Below are 12,297 nucleotides of genomic sequence, written 5' to 3'. Positions count from 1 at the left end.
CCCCTACCACATCTCCTTATCTCCAGCTGCATAGGGAAAAGGTAAGACACACAGTAGTGCAAAGGAGAAAGCACATGAATATTTAAAAAACAAATCCCCTTCTGCAAGCAGAGCTCCCTTTCAAGCTCCTAAGCAAACATTCCATGAAGTGAGGTGAAGAGGGGATGTGTCTTATTTTTCTCTTTCCAGAACACAGTGTTGTCATTGAAGGCCTACCTTTTGGCTCTGCCATTGACACACAAGATGACCTTGACCCAGTTATTTACCTGCCTGAACTCTATTGTCCTGATCTGTAAAACAGTGGGAATGATGCATGCACAGAGTGCTGTGGGGATGGAATGAGACAATGTGCAGAATACTTAGTACAGTGCCTGATGCAGAGAGAGTAATAGTTATTGGTAATTTTTCAAAAAGCAACTTCTTCCAGATTTTTTAATTATAACAGAATTCTATAAAATTCTGGAGCAGAGTACATGAGAATAACAGTAACTTAGTGGATTCGGGTTTAACAGAAAGAGATAGGATGTTATCAAGGTTCACGGTTGCAAATATGAGAGACTGACTCTGGTGCACATAGCAGAAGGGGAATAAACTACATGCATTCTTAGTAGGGGCTATCTTGCCCAGAAAATAGCTGAAGGTTGTTCTTTGAGGAACAAACAAAAGCTTAGGTATTACAGTGGTCTGCAGCTTGACAAAGAGCCACAGCATATGAACTAATATACTGAATATCCATAGTATTAAAATGTCATGGCTAGAGATGGAGGTGGGGGTGGGGAGGGATGATCAGGAGGAAAAAAAAAAAGCCTAAAAAGGCATCTTAGAGATGAAAAGGGAATGGTGAAAAGTTTGAGAAGCACTGGTTTATTAGAAGGAAGCTGGCAGCTTCTAGAATCTGTGTCTGTGAGTGGTCCAAATCCCCAGGTGAGATAAGAAGACAGCTGGCAGCCAGAAGCTCAGCACAGGCCATGCCATGGAAGTAATATGGTTAGGACACGCCATTATTGCCACTGGCCATTGGATGCTCCAGCCCTGGGGCAGGAACAAATTCCCAATCTCAGAACCCTAGGACATCTGTTCCTATGAAGACTTATTAAGTGGTAGATTTCCCACAGATAATCAAATGGCAGGCAGTCAAAAATGACCGTGTCACATAAGGGCACTGTCAACCCTGTGATCTCAGGCTATGTTTGCCCCGCAAGACCGCGCTAGCTTTTGTAGCTATTTGTTTAATGTTGTATGTTCTTTGATTTGGATTCTCACTTACTCTGGTTCACTATTACTCTGGCCTGTGTTGGTCCATTTTTACATTTTCAGACAGGTGTGTTTTTTATCTTCTAATCTTTGACTTATCTTCTTGAGGCAAATGGAGTGTCATTCATTCCTTGCATGGTTTCTGTTTCCCTCCAGAAGGATAGGTTCTTGGATCCTAAGCCCTTTCTAATTTTTGACCAGTCCATGGCTTTTTTTTTTTTTTTTGGCTCACTCATTCTTACTCGATTTTCTTATTATTCTCAGAGCCTCCATTCGTTAGCTGTGTCCAGCTTCCTTAGGTGGGAAGACTGATGTTTTAAACTCAGATTTGGGTGGGGCCGGGAATTGGGGGCAGGGAAGAACAAGAGTCAGCTGGATGCCTCTGGAAAAGCTCTTGTGTCTGCCATCATCAGGATTGCATGCCGTGCTTTTAGAGAGAGTACATTGTCATCTCCTCCTGCATAATTAGTGTAATCGCGTACTATGCGCAATGCTTTACGGTTTAGAATTTCACATACATTCTCTTATTTGACAGTAACAACACTGTGATTGTGATATCTATTATATCCTTATTATGATATCTATTTTCTAATAGAATATGCATGTACAGGAAGTATATATTTTATATTTTTAAATGTTCAAAAGCAGAGAGTGAGAAAGAATCCAATCTCATTGCACACTCTGAGGCTAATCAAGATCCTCTCTGATTTCAGTTGTACAGATAATTTGTATCTCTGTCTTTCATAAGTTGAATGTCTTGTGGCTACAGAGCAACTCTAGACATTTTCTCCCTCTGTTTTTGGCTAGCTGGCTTCAACACAGTATTATTTATATTCATAAAGTCTTGAAATAGAAGGGCCTCTGTCCAGTGAGATCAGTCTCTCCTCTCCCTGTGTGCTACCATCGAGCTGTACATGACCTCATATTCCTGGCTTGCTTAGTACATATGCCTGGTACTGGGCTAAGTGGTTTGAAATGGAAGATTTTATTGAGCCTGCACGACAGCACTCTGATCTAGGTTCCAGTCTCATCCAGATCTTACGGATGTAGAAACTGAGGCTGTAAATAACTTAAGATCATAGTGCTAAGAAAGTGGAAGAGTTAGGATTCAAATATCCATCTGCCTGACTCCTTCACCCAAGCTCTTTATACCTACACCATACTGCCCCTTTGTTTATAAATTGGTTTCTATCAGTGACTTCTAAACTCTTGAGGACAGGGCCATGACGTCTATGTTTTGAATCTAAGGATAGTGTCTGAAACATAAAAGGCCCTCAATAAATATTTGATGAATGAATGAATATGCTCTGGAGCATTTCTTAAAACTTAATTTTCAAATAGCAAGTGAATATCATTGCTGGAGATGCTCAATGGGCTACACAATATGTTAGCTCAAAACTGAGAACTCTCCTCTGATTTCCTGAGAGATGAGGCTCTTTTCTTCAGCCTGGGTGTGGTTGTTTTCCTACCAATGTCTTGGTTTTTTTCCCTGTTCAATGGTAACAAATGTACTAGCCACCTATACATGAAAACATTATTATGAAAAAAAATAAAAAATAAAAAATAAAAATAGAGGATCATAAGAATAAAAAGTTTTAGACAAATTACAGGAATTTAAAATGTGTATGACATATGGGTTGACTTGTAGACAAGGAATTTTCTTTTTTTTTTTGCAAGTCATCATAATCACAATAATCAGGAGGTCATTAGACATTTTAAAGATAAATGGAAAACTGGAAAACTGGGATGGATATCATGTTTTATGTTTCTTTAAACTCTTCATCTCAATTTTTCTTTTAAAATAACATGGTTTCAGTTTTAGTTTGAAGGAGCCAACTTCAGAGAAAAAAGGCTTTTCTCTTCTTAATGGTTCATCTATTTGAGACCCTGGTCTCATGGTGCTATCAGCTCCCTGGATACCTAAAAGGGTTGTGATTATTTAATTACCTGGATGTTTAATTGGATTTTTATTTTAAAGTGCTTATACCTTCTTAAAAAAATAAAAAAATCATTTTCTTCCAAAATGATTCAGAGAATAGGTCCGTAAGATATAGAAATGAAAGATAAAATCCTCCATGAATTTATGATATAATTCCAGTTCGGAGAAATCAAGGAAACAATCCTCTACCTCCTGTATGGACTTTCCTACACTGGTGTGTCCATGAAATGACCTTCTTTGTTTCTAGAGAAGGTGACTTGTCTTTGCAAACAGGCTTCTGAGGGAATCATTTCCAGCTGACCATCAGGTTAACATTAAAGGCAAAGGAAAGGCCCAGACTTAAAACTGTCGTCAGCACAGAATGGAGTCAGATTGATGGGTTCTTCTCCGCCTTCTTCATCCTTCTGGTGAGTGGTCCTCAGCCTCGGCTACACATTTGAATTGCCTGGCTGTTTTTAAACACCCTGGTCACACCCCCAGAGAGTCTGATTTAGTTTTACTGATGTGTGACATGGGAACAAATTTTTAAAAAGCTTCCCAGGTGATTATAATGTACAGCCAAGATCGAGAGTCACTATGTCGAGAGCCACTATGTCGAGAGCAACTGTGAAGGAATTCCACAGAACATAGAACAATGGCTAACAAAGAAACAAAGAGGTGAGAGTTCTCACCGACTTCGCTATAGAAAAGCAGCCTGTGGAATGCGAATCAACTGGAATCTCTATCCCAGCCCATCAGCTGCTGTTCTCTAGACCTTGCTATGTAAAGTTTGGTTTGGACCAGCAGCACCAGCAGCACCTGGGAGTTTGCTAGAAATATAAAATCTCAGCTCCCACTTTAGACTTACTGAATCAGTCTGCATTTCAACAAGATCCCCAAGTGATTCATCTGCACAGTGAAGTTTGAGAAGCCTGACCTAGATAGCTACAGGGTGAAACAGAATAATGGCAGGTGGGGAAATACCTCCTATGGGCCTCATAGAGGCCAAGTTCAGCTTTTGTTTACAACTCTTTTAGCTTGCACATCTTCATAATGACTCTCGATTCTCAATGCTCTCCTAGAAATGCTCACCCTTACTATAATTTATGTCTAACTACATATTATGTAATTAATATAACTATTCTCTGTACATTAGTACTGTGAGTAGGTAATTTTAGAACAAATAGGGTAGACTGAATGTAAACAATGCATTTTCTCAAGAGCTAGTACACATAGGAAATAGAAACAAATTCCAAAAGTGATGGATAGTATTTATGAACCACAAATCCAGAGGAAGTGGCTCTATGGAGAAGGGCAGGGTAATGGTAAAGCCAAGCACTCTGTCACTAACCAGCTGTACAACTTTCATTTTCTCATCTATAAAATGGAGATGGTACTATGTAGTCAAACTCAAAGAACTGTTCTGAGAATCTCGAAAGAAAATATATCTGAAAACTTTTGTAAACTGTAAAGTGTTTCACATGAATAAGAAATTGTTATTGCTGTTGTTATTAAACTTGGAAAAGTATTTGTTAGGGAGGACAGTTATGCACATCAAAATATGGCCTGGGACTTCTTTGGACTCTTGAACCTGGATCTGACGCATTGTGACAATTCTTGTGTCCCTAAAAAAATTTGGCCATAATGTTTGTCCCAGGTAAACTTCTATATGTTTGTTTCTTTAGTAAATTGAAATAAAGTATATATGTAGTTTCGTATCCCTGCTTTTTTCACACAACATTTTAATTCTCACTAATCATTAACATTTTTTCATGTCATTAAATAATATTTGAAAACATGATTTTTAAATAACTGTATAACATTTTATATGAACATTCTGTAATTTGTTTACTCTTCTATTTACTCTTCTATTATGGAACATATTATGCTTCTAATTTTGACTCCTATAAGTAATATTGTAGGGATTAATTATCCTTAAACCTAAATATTAACATCTATCTCTTTTTTTCCCCTTTGGTGTACATTTCTAGAAGTGGATTTATTGGGTCAAAGGGCTTAAAGATTTTTAAGACTTTTAATATGTATCATAAAGTTTCTAATGAGAAGGAGCTAGAAAGTATATAAGAATGTTTATTTTATCATGATGAAAAATGTTTTCATCAAATGAAAATATATTTTTTGCATCTGTGTTTGAAAGGTAAAACTGATCTTTTTCAGTTATAATTTTATTGCATTTCTTTGATTATTAATAAGTTTACAGTTTTCATATGTGAATTGACCATGTGTATTTTTTCTTTTGTTAGTTCTTACCCTGATTCCATTTTTCTATCAAAGTATTTTTACATATTCATAATTTTATATCCTCACTCAGAACACTGCTCCCAAAAGATGAAAATTTTAAGCTAAGTGGAAGAGGAGGGGTGTCTCTTTCTTATTCTAACAGGGCTTTGTACTACTAAAAAATTAGCCACTTATTCCGCCACTTATAGAGGTTACAGTCAAGAATAAAAGCAATATTCTTAAACATCATATTTCTTAAACATTTAATGATAATTTTAACTTTTTTTCTCTTTCGAAATTGAATTAATTCGTATTAGTCAAAACTCTAAGCCAGACTCTCACTCAATTGATAAATGATAAAGGATGTATGTGGTTTAATGTGATACAATCCAATATTCTATAATTCTAACATGTATTTATCTATGTAATGTCTGGATTCTAGTATAGAATTTGCTAATAGTGGTATTATAAAAGTAAATATATATAAGTACTATAATGTTAGCAATATATATCAATTATTAGCAGTTAGATATTTAGTATTGAAATATTTCATCGAGTATATATATCTAATATGTGTCAATATGCTTATATTGATAACACATTTCTTATCTATATGTATTACCATCTTCTAAAGCTAAAAATTGCTAGCGCCAAAAGAAAGGACTAGTAAATATTTTAACCAAGAGGAATCTTGCTCTGCCCTCATATACTAGTCTTCATAGAAAATCATTCTCACTACTCTTGGGCTCCAGCATAAAGGGGAGAGCAGAAGCAGTGTGCAGAGAAGTGATCAGGCATGGGATTTCTCTTAGCAGGGGTTTGCATGGGCAGCCATTGGGGTCACAACGGGTCATCACCTTAGCTGGCACCGAGAACCATTCCAGGGATTGCAAGGCTTTATTAGAGAAGTGTTTCCTTCTAGATATTACTCTCATGATTCAGAGAAGTGCTGATGTGGCTCATACGTATGGGATTTCCATGGATAACCCTCATTGTATTAAGAGAACAAAGCAAGGGCATGAGCTTGTGTAGATTAAAAAAAAAAAAGGATGTATTGTGACTAAATTCTTGTGGACATTGTCCTGCCACAGCATTGAGAGGAAAGAGTAGATCACGTATCCAACTGACCCACACAAATACGGAAAGGAGTCTGGTCCTACCTGGAACATGATAAATCAGGACAAAGCCACATGAATGAACACTGAACTTGGCTTCTCACCTGAGAATAATGGCTTCGTGGTGATGATGGCTGATGAAATAATTTAACACAATAGAAGTATACGTTAATCAGATATTTTCATAGCCATCCCAGGATTTCCACCTCAAGGCAATGTGATCATGTCAGAGTGATTTTCACTCATGATCATTTTTCGTTTGTTTACCGCTTATTTACTTAAGTAAATAACTTAAGAAAACTTTCAGTTTCCTTAGGAAATTACTAGAAACCTCACTTCCTCTAAAAAGCTAATCCAGAGAGTCAGATCTTATATCAAGATCTATTTTTAAATATAAGGAATCGTCATTATTATCTACATTTTGGCCTGAGTCTAAAGTTGTCAAGGAATAAGATTTTAAGTATGGCTATTTAAAATAAAGCAACTCAAAAGTGTAGAGCACATTTCACTCACAGACTTTGGAACACAAATAAGGTAGAACAGGAGGACACTCACTTTTTCCCTTTGTTCTATTTTCTTTTTTCTTTGACAGTATTCAGTTACCCGAACAGTTCTAAAAATAGAGGAAAGTGGTACTATTTTAGGTAATAAATAGAGATGAACATAGGAACAATAGGGGACAAGTGCCAGATAGGGACACTTTGGCAGTCCTATGTATCTTCCGTCAACTGTTCCTAAAGGTCCAGGATCGCAAGTTCTCATCTAACAGTAACAGTCACGTGCTTCAGGGGCAATGAGGAGATGTCCTGGAGAAATAATTGCCTACAAGCGGTTGCCAACACCGAAGTATAAATTAAATATAATCCCGACCAAGCATTCCCTGTCATTAAACATTGCACAATGTCACACCCATGACCTCTGGGCTGCATCCAACTCCAGGAAATGTTCCTGGCTTCGTTCTAAAGGCTTGTGTTTGGGCCAGAAGACTGTGGGAAATAATCAGCTTCTGCCCAGAGGACAAGGGCAGGTCTGGTATTCACCCCTCAGCCTCTTCAAACCCCAGGAAGAGACATTTACACCAGCTCTGGATCTGAAGATGCCTGTCATTGGACTAGTTTGTCACTCTGTCTCCACGCTATCAGTTTACCAGCAATCCACCAACACTTCAGAGAGACTTCTCTGTGAAAAGGAGACTTGGGCATGCTGCTTGAAGAACTAGAATCTGAAGAATCACAAATTATATATAGAAATCATAATATTGGCTGCTTCTGAGATAGACTTTCACTTAACAGCTTCGGTTTATAAAAAGAGTGTTTGCAGATTGTTATCAGCAATCTTCAAGAATCCATGACTGCACCTTGTGGCAGGATTATAAAATTTACATCAGGGACAAAATGGTGCTAAAGTCCCAGTCCGGAAGTTCTCCATCTCGAGTGCACGGAATGATTTCATGTTCTCTTTTCTTTGTCACCCGCTGAGGGAAATAGTTAATAAATTTTTTTTTTAAATAATAAAAAAGGTTATTCCTCACTCAGAGCTGTTGCCCTCACTTCCTACTTGTCCATGCTCTCTGGATTTTCACATAATGACATTGTCCACCAATATAAAATTAAATCAGCATGACCGGAACTGAAGACCTCAATTTTGGTTCTTATCTAAACCTTGGGCTCTGACCGTTACTCCACTTGGCGCCTGGCTATATTGTCCTGACCCCTGGCATGTAATATTATTTTTTTGTGCTTTGCTCTCTTACGCTGACTTTGATGTTTGGCCACTGCCCCACATGGTAGTGACCTAGGGCAGGCTTTCACTGGGTTCCACTCCACAGCCGTTGTAGGAGGAAGCACACATTTATCTACATAGTTCAGAATGCTTAGTCCAGGTTTTAAAACATTCCACTGTGAGTTCTTGCCGATATTGGTGCAAATTGTCTAATCATATTCCTCGCCCACCACCAATGGGGCTTAACCAGTGAAGTGGTCAGGGTTCCTGGGACTAAGGCTTAGATAGGATTATCCTCAGTGAAGGGAATGTGTTCTCAGAAACCCAAGAGTGAGCAAAGCAAGGAAACTGCAAATTGCAAATACGCTGAATCCTAAGATGGCACTAAGACAAAGTTACAGAGCCAGTAAGGTAAGATCAGGAAATGACAAAAGCTAGCTTCAGGAGTACAAATAGAAATGCACGTAAACTCAGGAAACTTCCTCAGCTATTAGCACTCAACAAACAGAGAACCATTCTCTGAGGTGAATGGTTAAGATAATAACAGTTCTAGATAGTTCCTCTACCTGCATCCCTGTGATCATGTTCCCGTGAAAAGCTTACATTTTTTCCTGCCTATCTGCTTTCCGTGTCAGGACACCATGATTAGACACAAATATTTTAGGGTCTGATTGCCTAGGTTTGAATTTCAGCCCTTCCACCTGCCAGCTGCCTAGCCTTGGGCAAAGTAACTTTCCTGAGGTAATAGAATCCACCTCATAGGGATGTTGTGAAGATGTAATAAGACACTTTGTTACACGTCTTTATCACAGTGACAGCTGCTATTTTTGGAAATTTCTTATCTCTTAAATTTCTTAACTCTTGAATTTCTATCTTGAATTCTCCCTGGAAATCTTCCTTCCTTTATGTTAGTGAAAAATGTGTGTGAAATATCAGGCAAATATCTACATAAATGTCAGCAGTTGTTGTTGTTGTTGTTGTTGTCATTATTATTATTATTATATGTAGCATGACTAACCTAGGATTGCACACTGAGTTAGTGACAAAGTTGCATTTAGAACCCAGATCCCTGAAGTCCCAGTAAAAAAAAAGTTTTCATTTAAAGGTGGTATCAAAATGCCATTTAATTTCACTCCATGAAGTTAGTTTCTATTCATATTAATTTTAGATAGTATTTAGAATCAATTCTCAAGGGAACCCTTGTGCACTGTTGGTGGGATTGTAAATTGGTACAGCCGTTATGGAAAACAGTAAGAAGCTTTCTCAAAAAATTAAAAATAGAACTACCGTATAATCCAGAAATCCCACTCAATAGAATTGGAATATTCAGTCATGGGATATTATTCTGTCATGAGAAAGAAGGAAATCTTGTCATTTGCAACAACACAGATGTACCTTGAGGACATTATGCTAAGTGAAATGAGAGAGACAAAGACAAATGCTACATGATCTCACTAATATGTGGAATCTAAAAAAAAAAAAGGAAAAACAAACAAACTCATAGAAGAGACAGGTTGTCAGAACTGGATGAAGATAATCAAAAGTACAAACTTCCAGGCGTAAGATAAATAAGCGCCAGGGATGTAACATGACGTCTTTAGTTAACATTGCCATGTGGTATACAATTGACCTTTGAACAATGCAGGGGGTTAGGGGCACCGACCTCTCTCCATGCAGTCAACAATTTATGTGTAACTTTTGACTCCCCCAAAACTTAACTGCTAATAGCCTGCTGTTGACTGGAAGCCTTACAGGTTGTTGCTTATACAGATACGTACATTTGTCAAAACCTATTGAATTGAACATTTCAGTTGTTGTTTTACTATATGTAACTTTTAACTTTTAAAAGATGTGGGATCAAGACCTATACCTGGGCGGTTCCAAGAAAACATATGGAAGTCTGGAGGCTTCCAGCAGAGATTGGCAAGGTGATAAGAGAGACTCCTCTTTGAGGAGAATCGATAAAAAAAATCAGCTAATCATTGAGCAGAAAATAGCCTCCTTCCCAGATCCCCAAGGTCCAAGAAGAGGGACCATGGTGCAAGGTCAATTCCAAAGCAGGAGGTGCTCGTGACACAGACCTGCACTGACTTGGGTGTGCCCTGGAGGCTATTTTCTCTGCTGTAATTGCAAAAACAAGAGGTCTCCGATTGCCTGACCATCTGGTCACTGAGACTGATTGTCACTGAGAGTGGGAAGATAGCTCTGGGAGGACAGTTTCTTCCTGTTATATTGGCCATGGGGCTGATATTCTGGATCAGAGATATTAGAGAGAGAACTTGCCTACAATCTTAAGCATTCTATAACGCCACCCTTTTCTCTGCTTGGACTCTCAGTCTATGGACTCGATTTGCAAAGTTTCTGCCAAACAGATTTGTTTTTGTAAGAGATTCTGTATCAATGACTTCTTTAACATACTTTGATTGCCTAATCTCTAGGTTGCATTTCACCTTTTTCATCAATTAGAGGATCCTTGGAGCTGAACTGAGAGAATCAAATCTCTTAAGAGCCTCAAACCCGGTTCACAGATGGAAATAACGTTTGGGAACTACTGATTGCCAAGGGCTTATTCCAGCTGCCCTCCCTGTAAAGAAGGGACTGTAACCAGGAGATTATCAGTGTTTGAACACTGCTTAGAATGAAAAAGAGAAAAGCAAAACTTTGTTCCTTTCAAAAGGTCTTCCTCAGCTGGTTTCACTTGGTCGTTCTTACAGTATTAATATTCCGAGTAGTGTCTCTCTCCTGATTTCTCTGTCAGAGTTGATGGCCACACCACCTTCCCAGTCTCTCAGCCTAGATGCCTTGGAGCCCTTTTGATTCCTCGCCCTCCACATACAGTGATGGTTTTCAAGTTCCATGTATGTTTCCTCACCTGGGTGCTCACACCTGTCCTCCCTTGTGCCCAGTAACACCTCCCTTGTTTACTCCTTTATTTCTTCTGGCCTAGACCACTGTAGTTGAACTTAATCGACTTCCCTGCCTCCCCCAATCTATCTTATGTTTATGTCTAATTATTTTACCGAATGTACAGCTGAGATCACCACAGTTCTCTGCTCAAAAATCTTCAACAGTCTCCTATCGTTTATGAAATTAAGTATAGACTCTTTACTCTGAATCTGCTTTTCAGCTCCTTCTTTGATTAATCTCCCATTCATACCCAGTGGCCCGACTATTGCCATGCTTTTTCAACTATCACTTTGGCTAATAACATTCCTCCTTTCTGGAGTGCCTTATATAACACTCCACCTCATCTTTCAAAGCTCATTCCAATTCTAATTTTTTAAAAATGTCCTCCTTCGGCTTCCAATTGGATGTGTTCTCTTCCTCTTCTAAGATGTCTTAGCACAGTAAAAAAATCTTACAGTACTTACTTTCTGTCTTATATTACAGTGAGGCCTATACTGATCTTATTCAAATTATTAGATTTTTAACTCCTGAAGGGCAAGCTACATTTTACTTATCTTTGTAAGTATATCTATATTTTATACATTATTTAGCTCATGGTAGTTATTAAATAAATGTTTTTTGACTTCAATTTCCACAATTTGAAAACTGTATTCATATTATTTGAGGTTAGGATTAGTAACTATAGTTTAGCCCGAGACAAGATTTTTAAAAAATCAGCTGTCCTCTTTCAAATAATCAAACTCCGTTTACAGCTTGTACAACATATTAAAAATGAGGAGAAAGGCCAGAAGACAAAACTGATGTTCATTAATGATCTTCGAACTATTATACATTTGTCATGGTCTCAGTTAAAGGGGCATTGTGCCTCCCTAAGGGATAGAATATAAAACTCCGTGAACTGTGCACCTTAGAAATTGGGAAGCAGAAGAGGGAAGGCGTGTGGTGGCCAAAGGCTGGTGTCAGGGATCCGGTGGGAAGACGCTTCTGTAAATGTCTTCAGAGCTGTGTCTTTGTCTGTGGCTAGAGCAGCATTATTATGGCCTCACTAACCAACCTCCTTTGGAGTCAAGACCGTTTTTTCTCTGGTAAACGTTCTATAAAATATTTTTGTTGTGTGTTAATATTTGGGAAAGTTGTTTT

This window comes from Pteropus vampyrus, unplaced genomic scaffold (genome assembly GCF_000151845.1).
Source record: "Pteropus vampyrus isolate Shadow unplaced genomic scaffold, Pvam_2.0 Scaffold8, whole genome shotgun sequence".
NCBI classification, from domain to species: domain Eukaryota; kingdom Metazoa; phylum Chordata; class Mammalia; order Chiroptera; family Pteropodidae; genus Pteropus; species Pteropus vampyrus.
The sequence above is the reverse complement of the archived record's forward strand: the minus strand, read 5'-3'. Positions refer to the sequence as shown.